Here is a 17,139-nt window from a genome sequence, read left to right as displayed (position 1 = left end):
TGAACTGTTGTGACTGTTACACCCACTGCAGAGTATTTGGCTGGGAGTGAGACAGAAGTGGCCCCGGTCCTCCTCCTCAGACATACTCATCCAGTGTGTTATGTCATCACAGCTATGGTCCCCGCTAGGAAGGAGAAGTTGAAGGTTCTCACTTGGGGGAGGTCAGAGAGGCCTCCTGTGAGGAGGTGGCTTTTGAAATGAGACTCAAAGAGAGCGGAATTGGCTGAGTGTGTTGCTGTTTAAACCGCTGGTCAGGACTGGCCTCTGAGCAGGAGATGTCTGAGTAAAGCCCCCGAAGGAAGTAGGTGCTGCTGGGGGGAACAGCAAGTGCCAAGGCTCCGAGGCAAGTGTGTACCGGGTTCTTAGGGAAAGGGGAAGTGGCCAGTGTGGGCGGAGCAGGAGGAGGGGAGGGGCGTGGGCCGGGTAGTGTCCACTGGGGGACCTTGGAGGCCCCGCGAGGATTTTGTCTTTTGTCTTGGAGTGTGGGCTGTGAGGGGCGTCAAGCAGGAAGGATGGGTTCAGATGGACGTTTCAGAGACACTCTCTTCAGGCAACCTGCCAGCCTGGGGGGTTGACCTGAGGGGTGACTCTGGTGGGAGGGAAGGAGGTGGACTCAGGCTGTGTTTGGAGGTGGGAGTGACAGGGCTTGGAAGTGGGTTTCGTGAAGCACAGGAAGCATCATCCTTCCTCTCTTGGACTGCTGGTGATGCGGGGCTGAGTCTACACCACGCACCACTGGCTTCCTGTTCTTGTTTGCTCCCCTCCCCTTGATCCATCTGGAGGCACAGAGGCCAAGCAGCTTCTCCACCTTGTCCTGAGGGCTGGACTGAGACTTCTGGCTCCTGAAGCTTTTTTTATTTTTATTTATTAGAAGAGGAAATTTATTTATTTAAAATTTTATTTTAGTTTTGAAAATATTTTGGCCGTACCATGAGGCATCTTAGTTCCCAGACCAGGGATCGAACCCATGCCAGCTGCCGTGGAAGTCTGAAGTCTTAACCACTGACCGCCAGCAAAGTTCCTCCCTTCTGTGGCTTTAAGCAGTGGTATACCTTAGGCTAACCTGGCAAGATCCTACCCATTTTATAGATGTGAAAACTGAGGCTCAGAGTGGTACACCTATGACCTGGATTACAAAATAGGGGCAGGGTTAGAGTTTGGCCTCTCAGGACTCAGGAAGGCCTATGGATTTCGGAAATATGGACCCTGCCCACCTTCTCCAATTCCAGCTATAGATTTCAGGGGGTACCTGAGATTTCTTTCCTACCCTGACCTGTCTTGGGGAGAGAGAGGCTGCCCGTGTGACCTCAGGGGTGGGGGTGGGGACCTGGACTCCAGCTTGCCATGTGATCTGGGCCTCAGTTTCCTCTGCTGGGAAATGGGCACAGTAACGGTCGCTGCCTCACAGTGTTGGTGGGAGGACCCGGTGAAACAGTGCCTGTAGAGCTGGCGTGGCAGGCACAGAGTAAAGTGTTCAGTAACTAGTGGGCCTGTTATTGTTGCTTCTGTGAGGAGTAAGGACATGTGTGCAAGGCTAGGCTCTGGCCACGCCCACCCCAGGGGTTTGCTCAGGGGGAGGGCTGGAGTCTCCAAGGTGGCCTCTTCTAGATAACTCCGCAGGTTGGGATGGAAGAAAGTCCCTGGAACCCATGCCCAGCGCTGTTTTTCCCCTGGGGAAATGGTCTGGACCCACCTGGATTGGCCGAGGGCCGTGTTGCACCTGGGTGCGGAGCGGGGCTTGTCGAGCTCCGACATCGCCTCCTTCCCCGTTTTGGGCTTCCTGGCTGAGGACAGGTCCTAGGGCTTAGAACTGGGTTTCATGGGGCACAGGAAGAACCGTCCTTACTCTTGGGCTGTTGCTGATTCAGGAAGGGACCCCGCCCTTTACAGAGCAGGTCAGGGCCTAGGGTCTGGAAAGGGGATCTCCTTCCTGTCCAGAAAGAAACCTAAAAGCTGCCTGGACTGGAACAGTTCCATCTCCACGGGGCCGGGGTTAGTGGGAGCAGCACGATCCGCTTGCTGAACCATCATCCTCCCGGGGCGGTGGGTCCCAGCTCAGGCAGTGCCCCTCCATCTGCCCGCTGTGCCAGCCTGAGCCTGCAGTGCCCACCCCGCCCCGGCCACACTGGCGGAGCCGGTTTGAGGTCTGACAGCTGTGTGTGTGCTTGCGCCGGGAACACAGGACCAGACATGTCCTGGCTGCCCTGGCCCGTGAATGGCCCCTGGCTCACGCTTCAGTAACCTCTGGCTCATGCAGCAAGCATCCCTGGTACCCAGTCCGTGCCTGAGCCATGCAGGGTGGGGCTCAGGGCTTAGAGCTGTCTCACCCTTGCACACTGTCCCGTGTAACCAGGGAGGTCAGAGGCTCTGCCCAGGGGACAGGCCAGGCAGGAGAGTGCTGTAGTTGGGGCATAGGTTGTGGGGCTGGGCAGACCTGGGACGGAGGCCTGTATCTCTTTATCTTAGGGGGCCCTGGATAGGACCCATTCATCCGTCCCTCCCTCTGTTCCTCCCTCCGTCCCTCTTTCTATCTCTCCCTCCTTCCATCCCTCCCTCCATCTACCCCTCCCTCCCACAAATATTTACTGAGCACTACTGGGTGCCAGGGGGGCTTCCCTGGCGGCTCAGATAGTAAAGAATCTGCTTGCAGTGTAGGAGACACAGGTTTGACCCCTAGGTCGGGAAGATTCCCTTGGAGGAGGAAATGGCAACCCACTCCAGTAGTCTTGCCTGGAGAATCCCATGGACAGAGGAGCCTGGCAGGCTATAGTCCATGGGGTCACAAACTGTCCATGGGGACACGACTGAGTGACTAATACTCTGTGCCAGACAATGTTCTAGAGGTTGGAGATTCAGCAAAGAAGCAACAAGGCAAAAATGTGTGGTCTCACAAAGCTGACATTCTAGTTGGGGAGATAAAGGCAGAGCAGATAAGGAAAATAGGCACATGGTCTGTAAGAACTTGATAGGCTCAGTTGTGTCCGACTCTCTGTGACCCCAGGGACTGCAGCACACCAGGCTTCCCTGTCCGTCACCATCTCCCGGAGTTTGCTCAAACTCACGTCCATTGAGTCGCTGATGCCATCCAACCATCTTGTCCTCTGTCGTCCCCTTCTCCTGCTTTCAATCTTTCCCAGCATGTCATGGGTCAAACATAAAGCTGGGAAGACTGGCTGGGATAGAGAATGGATTGTGATTAGCTGATTACATAGGATGGTGAGGGATGGGAACACGTGGGGAAGACTTCTCCCAGAAGCTCACATCCCCGGAGGGGAGGGAGGAGACAGGTCACTCCCCGAGGCAAGAGAATCCAGGTAGAGGGAACAGACAGTGCAAAGACCATAAGGTAGGGGTGCACTGGAGTGTTGGAGAAACAGCATGGAGGCCAGGGGAACAGAGTGAGCAAGGGGGAGAATGGCAGGAGGAAAGGACAGAGAGATGGAGGTCAGGGAGGGCCTCTGGATCCTTTTGACGTTGACTCTTACTCCCAGTGAAATGGGGCTTCAGGAGGCTTTCTGAGGGCATCTGGTTGCCGTGTGGGAAGCAGACTGTGGGACTGAGGATGGAGCCCCCAGACCAGAGAGAAGACTGCTGCATTGGTCTGGTAGTGGAGAGTGTGACAGTGGCTGGCCTCGTCTGGGGGCGGTTCATGGCAAGGGGTAGGGGCTCAGACATTGTTTTGTATTGTTTTCTTTCATCTTCCTTTTTGGTTTTTTCTTTTGGCCATGCCGCATGGCATGTGGGATCTTAGTTCCCTGACCAGGGATCGAGCCCATGTACCCTGCATTGCAAGACACATTCTTAACTACTGGACCACCAGGGAAGTCCTGACAATGATTATTTTTAATATCTATTTTATAAGTGAGGCAATGGAGGCACAGAGAGGTAGAGTAACTTTTCCAAGGCCACACAGCCAGGAAGGGTCAGAGCTGGGTTTTGAACCCAGGCAGTCCAACTCTTAATCTCTATGTGATGGAGGCTTGTGAGCCCAGAAAAAGAGGGTACCTTTCTCAGCTGAGGGCAGGGTATGGCCTGTGGTCAGGCTCAAAGAAGGCACTGGAGTTCCTGGAGTTGGCTGGGGCCGGGGTTGTGATGCTTCAGGAGGAAACAGCAGGGTGCAAAGGTCTGGAGGCTGGAGTGTAATTCTGAGTTCAGGGAGGGTCAAGGGGTGGGGAGGAGGGAGCTTGCAGCAGCCACCCCCCCAGCCCATTCTTGGCCTTGATCCCATGAACAAATCGTAGGAGCTTTGAGGGTTTCGGCCATCTTGCTACCTCTGTCCTTGGCCTCAGGCTCGGATGCCCTCTCTCTCAGAGACCTCCCAGAGGTCCCCATTTCATGGGTGAGTAAAGGGAAGCCTGGGCCTTCTGGAGGTTACATGTCCCGGGTGGCACCTGCGGGCTCTGAGTGTGGAGGGCTGAGTTCAGGGCCAGCCGTGTGGAGGGGCCTGGCCGCCAGCTGCTCCTGCCCACCCGCGTCCCTGCGGGGGCTGGGGCGGGGGTGGGGAGGAAGGGAGACTGTGTGTCCCCAGAGCAGGGACGCAGCCAGAGCTGCTGGCAGGAGTAGCGGGCGCCGTGGGCAGGGGCCGGCTGGCAGCTGTCTCCCCCGGAACCTGTCAGCCATCAACCAGCGGGGCTGGGGGTGCCTGGGAGGTATGACCTTGGCGAAGCTGGGACAGAGCAAAACTCGTCACCTCAGTGTTCCCTGGGGTCACTCTGATGCTGGGTTGGTGGGGGGGTCTGTTAAAGAATCCTCGGCATGCCAGGGCCTCTGCCCAGGTGCAGATGCTAAGGCCCATGAGTGGGTGTGATTTGCGGAGATCACATGGAGATTTGGAGGGAGGCCTTCTGCTTAGCCACATGGTGGCCAGGCCAGGCGGTACCTGCCTGGGTCCCTGCGACCAGCCTGATGCGTGGTCCTGGGGGCCCAGCATCTCTCTTCCAGCTCCTCTTCACCCCAGTGCCCTTAGGCCTGGTGCGCCAAGAATCTTCAGTCCAAGCCCCATCCCACACCCTCTTTCGAACCCCCACCTCTACCGTGCTGTGTGGCCTGAGGCTGAGTGCGGCCCCTCTCTGAGCCTCTGCTTCCACATCTGTAAATGAAGATCTCTTACAAAGCTCTCTGAGATTGGGACTGTGGTCTCCTGGCCCCTCAGCTGCCCTCCCCGTCCACTTGCTGGGCAGCCTGGCCTGACCTGTGGGGTAGAAGGGTAGGGGGTGGTCAGTGAAGCCTCCCAATCCTGCCAGCCTCAAAGATAACCCCCATGGCAGGAGGACCAGCTGCCAGTGCCCTTCCTCTCGGGCAGCGGCCTTGGAGAAGGGAGGTGGTAGGACGTGGGGGTGGGGGAGACGGAGGCACCCACTGTGTGCCCTTCTTTCCCCCATTTTGTTCCTGGAGAAACTGAGGCCACATGACTTAAACTGACCTGGCCCTTTGTCTTTCTTTCAGTGGTCCCACCTCTGGGCCTTTGGCCAAGCATTTGCTTCTGCCTGGATCACGCTTCCCCTTCCTCTTTTCATAAACTGCTTACCTTTGGACCTCAAGTAAGATGTCCACTCCTCCTGGAAGTCCACTGTGGTTTAGGTGCCTCCGCTGGAGCTGGAGACAACTGTGCTCTGACAGGATCGCTGTAGGATGAAGTCTCAATAATCTGCCCCCATCCCACTCAGCATGCTCCAGGGCCTGAGAAAACCTTCATGGGCTTCCCTCTCAATTTTTCAGGTCTTTATGACCTAAATTGCTGGACGTGTCCCTCTCGGGGCCTCCCTCAGACCTCCTCGTGCCTGGGCCAAAAGCCTGCAGTGACCCAGTTAGGCTGGAACCCACTCAGTCCAGACCTCGCACTCAGTAACCCTCTGCACATCTGACCCTCCTGGCTCAGGGCCTTAGCTGGTGCTGTGTCTGCCTCCTGCACGGCCCTTCCCATGCCTCCTTGCAGGTGCAGTGGAGAGAGGGTGGGCTTTGGTATCCTTGGGCCTGGCTTGGCACCCTGGCTCTCTACTTCCTGGCTGGGGCAGCTTCCTGGAGCCCCCCATGTGCTGACATGTAAAGTGAGTGACACGTAAAGTGGTTCCAGGGCTGTTGGGACTATGGAAGGAGTACTGTAAACCCCAGGTGGGAGGACATGAAGGGGAGTGGTGTAGGTCTCCACACCACCATCAGCACGCCCCGTCCCACTCCACCAGCCCGCACTGGAACAGCCGATGGCAGGATATTTGTAAAAATTACTTATTTGACTGCGCTGCATGGCAGGTGGGATCCTGGTTCTCTGATCAGGGATTGAACCTGTGCCCCTTGGTTTGGAAGTGTGGCGTCTTAACCTCTGGACTGCTAGAGAAGTCCCAAGAGGTGGGATTAAAAAATATATATATTTATTTATTTGGCTGCACCAGGTCAGTTGTGGCACGTGGGGATCATTAGTTGCAGCCTGCGAACTCTTAATTGCAGCATATGGGATCTAGTTCCCTGACCAGAGATGGAACCCAGGCTCCTGCATTGGGAGCGCAGAGTCCTAGCCACTGGACCATCAAGGAAGTTCCTCCCTGCCTCTTTTTTTTTCTTCTAATAAGAGGTGGGATTTTAATCGCATTATTTAACCTTTCTCTGCTTCTACTTCTTCATCCGTAAAATGGGTTGAAAAGCATAGGACACAGTAGGCACTAAATACATATTAGCTATTGCTTCTGCTGTTATCTTATCAGTGTCATTATTCATATTCCCTTCTCTGAAGCAGGACTTTTTTCTATATTCCGAATCTGCTTGTACAAAAACACCTCAGGTGAGCAGGTGATTCTTTTGAAAAGCTGAAGGAAAAAAGAAAATGAAAAGATTTTTGCCATATGTGGGAGGTCTCTGGGGAGGCAGGCAAGGGTGGCAGCCCCCATCTGTGAGATGGGCATGAGGGCTGGCCCCTCTCCCAGGCTCCCCCAGACTCAACTTCCTCCCCTGTGGACACGGCCAGTGCTGGTGGTGCCTGCCCCGCCTAGGGCTGTTGTGAGGAGGCAGGGGGGATCAGCTGGGGACCCAGCCTTGGAGGTTCAGAGGGCTGAGAGGTTCCTTGCAAAATAAGGGTTCTTCTTGGGCTGTGTGGATAGGCCCATTCCCCGTGTCTTGGCCTCCATTCCCCTAGTTGGAAATGGACTGGCTGAGGGCCCTGCTTAAGTCCCTGGTGTAATAACTTCCTGGGAGAGCCCAGCTGGGACGGTGCCCTTGGGGAGGGGGGCCACAGTGGCCCGGGGCCAGGAGAGCCAGGGTCCCTAGCTGGTCCTCTGCTGTCTTGGATGGTGGCCTGGTGCCTGGCTTGGCTTTTCTGAGCCTCTCTCTGTTGCCTCATCTCGGGGCCTGGGCTGATCTTCCCTATGAAGCAGGGTCCCGGTGAGAACTGGAGAGCGCGACGGTAGTGATCGAAACTGTACGGTAGCTGTGATGGTTGGAGCCCCGTTTATCCAGCGTGGCCTGTGTACCCAGGGCACGAGCGGTTAGCTCCTGCGCCTTCATAACTGTCCCGGGATCCTCTAGGTGTCTCCATGGTACTGAAGAGCCGACTCGTTAGAAAAGACCCTGGTGCCCGGAAAGATTGAAGTCAGGAGGGGAAGGGGATGACAGAGGATGAGGTGAATGGATGGCATCACCGACTCGATGGACGTGAGTTTGAGTGAGCTCTGGGAGTCGGTGAAGGACAGGGAGGCCTGGCGTGCGGCAGTCCATGGGGTCGCAAAGAGTCGGACATGGCTGAGCAGCTGAACAATAGCAATGGTACTGAAGGAGGCTTTGGTTGACTTGCTCGGAGCCCTCCCATGGGTTGTGGCAGGATCCCTCTTCACAAGGATGTTGCATCCCACCCAGCTGGCTCTGGCGGGTACCCGATGGAGCTTTTTTTGCTCCCTTCCCTCCAGAGGCACGACTGAGATGGGCTGTGCCCCTCCCCCACCTCCTCCACCTTCCCCCTCCTCTACCCCCGCTTTCCCCGCACAACCTCCACCATCCACCCCTCCCACTCCTGGTCCTGTTATCAGGACACATTCCTGGACTGGCTGAGAACAGCTTATACCCTGGGTCCTTTTCAGAAGGAGTGTGACTGCTGATACAGGCCCTGGCAGTACAGGCTCCCTCGGGGGAGAGGCCCTGGGACATGAGATTACGGAGCCCAGGTGATCTGCCTGCTGATTCGGTCTCTTTTGAGCTGCGTGACCTTAGGCTAGTCACTTGACCTCCCTGGGTCTCGGTTTCCTCATCTGCAAAATGAGAGTGACCAGGTAGGGCTGCAGAAGGTTCAGTTGGGCTTGTGGACTGTATGGACTTCTCAGCCCGGTGCCTGGTACACAGGAGTCTCTCTACCCATCAGCCAGGTGCTGTTATCATCTGAGAACCAGTTGTCCCTCCTCTTTGGGATGGCATCTGTATCCACCTTTTGCTGAGCACGCCATGGGATGGCCCCTGTGAGCTTCCTCTTCTCCAGAGGCACAGGGAGGGTGGAGCTGGGAGAGGCCCTTTCCGGAAGTTGAGAAGGTGCTGTGTGACCTTAGGTGGCCTCTGTCCCTCTCTGAGCCTCTTTTTCCTGGGTGTGGCTCTGCCGCGGCCCCTTGTCTCCGCACACTCTGTAATTCCTCCCTCGGCTGGTCCAGCTACTTGGCTTTGTGTGTCTGTCTCATGACAGTGCTTGGTGCATCGTCAGGATTTAGCTGAGCTTTGCTGAAGGACGCGGTGAATGCACGATTGCGCAAACACCCAGGGCTTTCTTACTTCCAGGCCTTGGCCTGCGCGGCTCTCTGCCAGATGCACCATCCCCAGTCATCTCTGCTTGTGGACCTCCTTCTCGACTTTGAAGTCCTTTCCACATGCTGCCTCTCCCAGGAAGCCCTTCCGGTTTCTCCCAGGCGGAGGGGATTGCTGATGCTCTGAACACTTGGTCTGAGGCTCTCTGGTGGCACCTGTTACAATCCACCTTGGTGTCCATAGTGACATATTAATAACCGACGCGGACCACGCACCTACCACTAGGCGCCAGACACAGAAACAGTGGGGGCCCTGTGCATGCCTGTGGGGCCTTGTCTTATTTAATCCTTCACCACAACCTTGCAAGGTGGAGACTATTATTAGCCCTCCCTTTGCAGAATCCAGAGGTTCAGAGAAGTGACTTGCCCAGCTATGAGAGAGAGCGACACCAGGATCTGAAACCAGGTAAGCCTGTCTTTTTTCTTAAACAAGAAAGAAAAAGCATTGACACACACAGTAAAAAATAATTCAAGCGGTATAGAGGAAGGCAGGGAAAAGCAAAGCTTCTTTGGCATTCAGATCTCCTTGCCAGAGGCAACCATGGGGAGGCGTTTCCAATATGTCCTTCCAGGGCGTATATGGAAGCATGTATGTTCCACAGACGATCACCCATGGTGTATCCTCTAGTCTACACCTGACTGCTCTTGACAGTGTGGCTTGGAGATCTTTTTCTGCTCCTGCTTTCTTTTCCCTGGTTACATAGTGTTCATTGTGTGGATGGAGACAGTGCTTTATTTAATTTGTGAGGATTGCTTTGCTTATTACAGATCATTCTGGGATGCATACCTTCCATTGCACACTTACTGGCCCTGTGTGAGGAACACTGGATAGTCCCAGTCACAGGGTCTGAGGATGTGTGCAGTTGTAATTTTGGTAGATGTGGCCAGATGGCCCTTCACACGCCACCCACCCTCTGCTTCCCCTAGCTGTCACCAACACAGGTTGCTCTAGAATTTGGGAACCTGCCAATCTAACAGATGAAACTTAATAGATGGCCTCTGGTGTAGTGTTTTGTTTTTTTAATATCACACCTCTATTGGACTTCCCTTGTGGCTCAGCTGGTAAAGAATCCGCCTGCAGTGTGGGAGACCTGGGTTCGATCCCTGGGTTGGGAAGATCCCCTGGAGAAGGAAAAGGCTACCCACTCCAGTATTCTGGCCTGGAGAATTCCATGGTCTATATAGTTCATGGGGTCGCAAAGAGTCGGACCGGGTCGCAAAGAGTCGGACCGGACTGAGTGACTTTCACTTCTCTCTGCTGCTGCTGCTGCTGCTGCTGCTAAGTCGCTTCAGCCGTGTCTGACTCTGTGCGACCCCATAGACGGCAGCCCACCAGGCTCCCCTGTCCCTGGGATTCTCCAGGCAAGAACACTGGAGTGGGTTGCCATTTCCTTCTCCAATGCATGAAAGTGAAAAGTGAAAGTAAAGTCGCTCAGTCGTATCCAACTCTTAGCAACCCCATGGACTGCAGCCCACCAGGCTCCTCCGTCCATGGATTTTCCAGGCAAGGTACTGGAGTGGGGTGCCATTGTCTTCTCCATCACTTCTCTCTATTGGTATAGAATTCACATGCCAAACAATTTACTTATTTAAAGTGTACAGTTTGTGTTTTTATTTAAATTTTTATTGGCATAGAGTTGATTTGCGAGGTTGTGTTAGTTTCTGTTAAACAGCAAAGTGAATCAGTTGTACATACATCAACTCTTTGTTTTAGCTTCTTTCCTTGTATAGGTCATTACAGAGGATTGAATAGGGTTCCCTGTGCTATACAGCAGGTCCTTATTAGTTATCTATTTTATACATAGTAGTGTGTGTATGTCAGTCCCAATTTGCCAATTTATCCACAGCCGGAAGTGTACAATTGAATGATTTTTAGTATAGTCACAGAGTTGTACAACCATCACTGCAATCAATTTTAGAACAATTTCATTACCCCTCCCCCCAAGAAAGAGACTGTGTAACCCATTTAGTCAGTTCCCACTCTCCCCCAAACCTGTCTCCCCCAGCCCTAGGCAATAACCAATCTACTTTATGTTTCTATAGATTTGTTTATTCTGAATCTTCCATGAAATTATGTAATAGGTGGGCTTTTGAGTCTGACTTCTTTTATTTGGCATGTTCTGAAGATTCGTCCAAGTTGTAGCATGTATCAGTATGTCATTTCTTTTTCTTGCCAAATAATATTCAGTTATATGGATATACCACATTTTATTTATCCATTCATCAATTGATGGACATATGATTGTTTCCACTTTTTGGCTATTATGAACAATGCTGTTATGGACACCTTCAAGTTTTTATGTGGATATATGTTTTCTTTTCTTTTGGGTATATTCCTAGGAGTGGGACTTCTGGATTATAAAGCAACTCTGTTCAACCTTTTAAGGAACTGCCAGACTATTTTCCAAAACAGTGACACCATTTCATATTCCCATCAGCAATGTATGAAGTTTCCAATTTCTCTACATCCTCTCCAGCCACTTGTTGTTTTCTGTCTTTAATTATAGCCATAGTGGGTGTGAAGCTATATCTCATTGTGGTTTTGATTTGCGTTTTCCTGGTGACTAATGATGTTGCGTATCTTTTCATGCAGTTATCGACCGTTTGTATATTTTCTTTGGAGAAATGTCTATGTGAATCCTTTGCCCATTTTAAAATTGGGTCATTTCTCTTTTTTGTTTGTTGAGTTGTAAATCTTATTTACATATTCTAGACACAAGTCCCTTATCGGATACATGATTTGCAAATATTTTCTCCCATTTGGTGGATTCTTTTTACTTTCTCTCTCTCTCTTTTAAAATTAATTTATTTTTAATTGGAGGGTAATTGCTTTACAGCATTTTTTTGTTGGTTTCTACCGTCCATCAACGTGAATCAGTCATAGGTATACACATGTCCCCTCCCTCTTGAATCTCCCTTCCACTTCCCACCCCATCCCACCCCTCTAGGTTGTCACAGAGCACCGGGCTGAGCTCTCTGTGCTATACAGCAGCTTTCCACTAGCTGTCTGTTTTACACATGGTAATATATTTATTTCAATGCTACTCTCTCAATTCATCCCTTCTCCTCCTTCCCCAACAGTGTCCATTAATCTGTTTCTCTTTTTTCTCTTTTAAAAAAGTTTTTGGTCATGCCATGCAGCTTGTGGGATCCCTGACCAGGGATCGAACCCAGGCCCTCAACAGTGAGAACATGGAGTCCTAACGACCGGACCGCCAGGGAATTCCCATCTTTCCATCCTTCTGGCTGGTGCCCACCCCCGCTTTTTTAAAATAATTAAATTTATTTATTTTTATTGGAGGATAATTGCTTTACAATATTGTGTTTGTTTCTGCCAAACATCACCATAAACAGCCATAGTATACCTATGGTTGATGGTGCCCTTTGACACACAAAAATTTTTAATTTTGATGAAATCCAGTTTTATCTATGGGTTTTTTTTTTTTTTTTGGTTGCTTGTGTCATGTCTAAGAAACCATCATGATCCAAGGTGTTGAAACTTATGCCTGTATTTTCTTATAAGATTTTTAAAAGTTTTACCCTGTACATTTAGATTTGTGATCCATTTTGAGTTAATTTTTGTGTAGGGTTTTGAGGAAGGTGCTCAGCCTGAGTGTATGTATCCAGTTGTTCCAGAAGTCTTAACTGAAAAAAGTCTTCTTTCTCCATTGAATTATATTGGCAGCCTTGTCAAAAATCAATTGACCATAAATGTGAGTGCTTATTTCTGGACTCTTAATTCGCTCCCATTGATGTCTAAATCTGTCCTCATACCAGAACCAGACTGTCTTAATTACCAGTGCTTTGCAGCAAGTTTTGAAACTGAGATGTGTGGGCCCTCAACTTTGTTTTTCTTTTTCAAGATTGTTTTGGTTTTTCTGGGTCCCTTGACCGTCCGCATGAATTTTAGGATCAGTTTGTCTGTTTTTGCAAAGAAGTTAGCTAGGATTTTTTTTTTTTTAAGGGTTGTGTTGACTCTATAGACTAGTTTGAAGACTATTACCATCTTAAAATGCATAGTCTTCTGATCCACGAAAAGTGGGCTCTCATCCTGTTTATTTAGTTCTTTAATTTCTTTCAACAATTTTTGTGTTTTTCAGAGTATAAGTTGTGCATTTCTTTTGTTAATTTTATTTCTTTTTTTTTTGCTGTTAATTTTATTTCTAAGCCTTCTTTTGATATTATAATTTATTTTCTTAATTTAATTTTTGGATTGTTTATTGTGCTAGTGTATACATTTTTATTTTATTTTATTTTTTTACATTTTTATTTTATACATTAATTTTGTACTTTGCAACTTGCTGAACTTGTTTATTTAGTTCTCCTAATCTTTTTAGTGTACTTAGGAATTTTTATATACAAAATTCTGACATCTGTGAATAGTTTTACTTCCTTGTCAATCTGGATGCCATTTTTGTGTAGTTTAAATATGATTGATCAGGAACTTATAGGCATGTGGAGTGAGATTGAGCTCCAATATTGTTTCCTGAAGGGAGATCGTGGGTTCCAACTCCGTCTTAAAAATAGCCTACCTTTTTCTCACTGTTATGAAATGCCACCTTCGTAATATATTAAATTCCCATGTGTCTGGGGACAATTTTTGGCCCCTCTGTTCTGCTCCATTAATTTGTTTCTTTTTGTGGTGATATCACAGTTTTCCGTATGTAACTTTTCAGTAAGTTGTACTCTCTGGTTGAGCTATTTGCTCTTTGCTACTCTTCTTTTTATGATTTCCTGGCTATTCTTATACCTTTACTCATAAACTTGAAAACTGACCTGCCTAATTAGAAAAAAAATCCTGCTGAGATTTTCATTGAGATCACATTCAATGTTTAGATTTACTTAGGAAGAATTGATATTTTTGTAATGCTAAGCTTTCTTTCATTTTATCTCCTGATTGCTGTTGATGTGTAGCTATATTATTGACTTTGAAATATTTACATTTAATTTCCTTCCTTTTTACTCAATTTACTTTTTCTTCAATAGTTTTATAGCAGATTCTCTTGGATTTCTCAGATATACATTGATAATATCTGCAAATGATGAAACTTGTCTTCTGTTTGTTTTCCAATTCTCTTTATTCCTTCCATTTCTTTTTCTTAGCTCATTGCACTGGTGAGCGTTGTAGAGCAAAGTTAACTTGTAGACATGCTTGTCTTTTCTGGACTCTTTCCCTATGAAGTGACTTCGGTAAGCCTCAGCTCCAATCAGTTCTACCAGATACTCTGTCCAGGGTCATGCACAGGGCTTGGCACATAGTAGGAATTTTGGAAGCCGTTGCCTAATTATAAGAGTGGTTAGAAAAGAGAGCAAGGATATGAAAAGAAATCTTCCATAGTAATGATAATAATAGCAAGTATTTAGGAAGCACTTCCTGTGTTCCGGGCACTGTATGAGTATTACCTCATGATTTCTTCTCAAGCTTAATCATGTGGGTGCAATTATAGATTCCCATTTTTGATGAGGAGTAAACTGAGGCCCCCTGGAGGCTATGCGACTAGAAAGTGGCAAGTTGGCTTCTGAATCTGGCATTCTGGCTCCAGGCCTTCCATAATGCTTCTTCTTCTCTGGAGGATCCAGAGGTATGGATGATGATGTCTGAGGTTGACCTCTGACCCGAGTTGCCTCTGTGTTAAGGAGGTGGAGATGATGGAGTGGTGGGCGCGCCTAGGGTAGTCAGAGCATCAGTGAGGCCCCAGAGGTACCTTCTCTTCTGACTGCACTTCCCTGAACCTGAGCATCCCAACTCAGCTGCACCCGCTTGCTGTGTGGCCTCAGGCAAAGTTCTGGCTTCTCCGAACTTTGAGCCTATCTGTAAAGAAGGTGTAGTTATAGTCCCCCGCTTCACTGTGTTGTGGGGACAATTGAGTATGAACTGCAAGCAAAGTTCTCAGTTCTGTGCTTGGCTTTCAGGGCCCTGCCATTTACTCTTGCTTTATCTTGCTATTTGTCCTCTCGTCACTTGTAACGGTAATAACAGTAAACGACAGTGAGTGCTGTTTACTGAGCACTTATTCTCTGCCTGGCACATGGACTCTCTCACTTAATTCTCAGACATTAAGTTTATTACTACCCCCATTTTATTTTATTTTTTAAAAAGTATTTATGTCCAGACTCGCCATGCCGCCCTGGTGGCTCAGATGGTAAAGAAATCTGCCTGCAATGTAAGAGACCTGGGTTCGATCCTTGGGTTGAGAAGATTCCCCTGGAGAAGAAACGGCTACCCACTCCAGTACTCTGGCCTGGAGAATTCCACAGACAGATCCTTGGTGGGCTACAGTTCATGGGATTGCAGAGAGTCGGACACGACTGAGCGACTTACTGGGTACTTATTCTCTGCCTGGCACGTGGACTCTCTCACTTAATTCCAGATGTTAAATTTATTACTACCCCCATTTTATTTTTTTAACGATACTCATCTATTTATTTTATTTTTGCTGTGTTTGTCTTTGTTGTGGTGCACGGGCTTCTCTAGCTGTGGCATGTGGGTTCAGTCATTGCGGCACGTGGGCTTAGTTGCCCCATGACATGTGGGATTTTAGTTCCTGGACCAGGGATTGAACCCACGTCCCCTGCGTTGGAAGACAGATTCTGAAGCACTGGAGCACCAGGGAAGTCCTACCCCGCTTTTAAAGATGAGGAAACAGAGGTAAAGTGACTTGCCCGAGAAGATTTAGCTAGTAAATGGTGGAGCTGGCTCCACTGGGATTTGAATCCAGGTCTGACTGGGATCCTCACTCTCAATTCCTAAGCTCCTGGCCTTCCTTCCACCCTTAGAGGAGGTGGAGGTGACATTCTTGAGTCAGGAAGGAAGGAATGGGTATGTCCTGACTCAATTACAGTCTGTTTTGGACTCTTCTGGATGTTGTGTCTGCGCACGTGGCAGAGGGGCACAGCTTACGCAAAGGCCAGGAGGTGAGAGAGTGGGGTGCCCTCCTGGGGGGGGGGGGGGGGGGGGGCCGCAGCCCCCCTTCAAGAGGCCACAAGGACTCGGGTGAAGGGTTTAGGCCTCATCCAGAGAGGATGATGGGAAGTGCTTATATGTTTTTTTAAGACTCACTGAAAAAAAAATGATGAGAGAGTAATTTCTAAATGTCATGTCTGACTCTTTGCGACCCCATGGACTGTAGCCCGTCAGGCTCCTCTGCCCATGGGATGCGCCAGGCAAGAATACTGAAGTGGGTTGCCATTCCCTTCTCACGGAGATCTTCCCAGCCCAGGGATCGTGTCCAGGCCTCCCGCATCGCAGGCAGATTCTTTACTGACTGAGCCCCCAGGGAAGCCAAGTGATACAACACTTAACATAAAGAAAGGATTTTGCTCTTCCTTTTCCACACCCTTTGGATGAAATATTGTGAAGAACTTGGACTTCTTCCAAAACTTTCTCTAAAGCTCTATAGCACGTGTGTGTGTATCCACACATACACATTCACATGTGAATTTTCTTTACAGAAATAATTGGAGTTTCTGTGTACTACATGCCAGGCACCCCACTAAGCCCTTGCCTGCACTGTGTCTTTTTTTTTTTTTTATTTGTTTATTTTTATTTTTTGCACTGTGTCTTTAATCCTTCCACCAACCCTCTGACCTAGGTAGCAGTGTTGTCCCCATTTTCCAGATGAGGAAACTGAGGCCCCTGATGGCCCAGAGGACCTTCTACACTGCCGTCTTCCTCTTTTCACGTAATAGTGTGTGTCATGCACATCTTCCCAGGCCACACGGGCACTCATTCTGTTTATTTAGCTGCACAGCTGTGCACTCGGTGAATGGACCGTCCCTTATTTATCCAGTCCCCATCTGATAAACACTTAGGTCATTTCTGGTTTTCCGTGGACAGTGTTGTACAAAAGCCCCATTTGTTTGTGTGGATTACAGAGATGCCGCTGGCTTTTGGAGGAGGGGTCCCCACTGCTGACCCAGGTCAGGATGACAAGGGCCTGGCCTCGAGGGAGTAGAGACAGGATGAAGGGAGGGATGTGTATGAGGAAGACTGGAAGGAAGGGTGTGTGAACCAGCCTTGAGACGGAAACATGGAGTGTGGGGCAGTCTTAGAGGAGGATGCTAAGTCAGTTTGGGGCCCACTGAGCATGAAGCCCTGGGGACACTGATGGGGAAGTGCTGTAGGGCAGGGGTCTCCAACCTCCCAGATCTAATACCTGATGACCTGAGATGGAGATAATGTAATAATATTAGAAATAAAGTGCACAGTAAATGTAATGGGCTTGAATCATCCCAAAACCATCTTCGAACCCCCACTGTGGTCCATGGAAAAGTTGTCTTCCACGAAACTGTTCCCTGGTGCCCAGAAGGTTGGCGACCACTGCTGTGGGGCATTCTGGGGCCTGTCACGGTATTGACAGTGCGGCTC

At 49.7% G+C, this 17,139-nt stretch overlaps 1 protein-coding gene across 6 annotated transcripts in view; it reads left to right on the top strand.

The window, feature by feature from the left end:
* SRC (SRC proto-oncogene, non-receptor tyrosine kinase) overlaps window positions 1-17,139 on the top strand; it is a 54,550-nt gene that overhangs the window by 12,127 nt on the left and 25,284 nt on the right. For 3 of the 6 annotated variants that reach the window (XM_040247345.1, XM_040247349.1, XM_040247344.1), the window contains exon 2: window positions 9,111-9,177. The gene's annotated coding sequence lies outside the window, so the exon portion shown is untranslated. Of the gene's footprint in view, window positions 1-3,124; window positions 3,605-8,618; window positions 9,178-17,139 lie in introns of those variants that run through there. The other 3 variants (XM_040247348.1, XM_040247347.1, XM_040247346.1) reach the window with 2 other exon arrangements.

This window comes from Oryx dammah, unplaced genomic scaffold (genome assembly GCF_014754425.2).
Source record: "Oryx dammah isolate SB20612 unplaced genomic scaffold, SCBI_Odam_1.1 HiC_scaffold_10, whole genome shotgun sequence".
Lineage (NCBI taxonomy): Eukaryota > Metazoa > Chordata > Mammalia > Artiodactyla > Bovidae > Oryx > Oryx dammah.
This window is presented reverse-complemented; position numbering and strand designations above follow the sequence as displayed.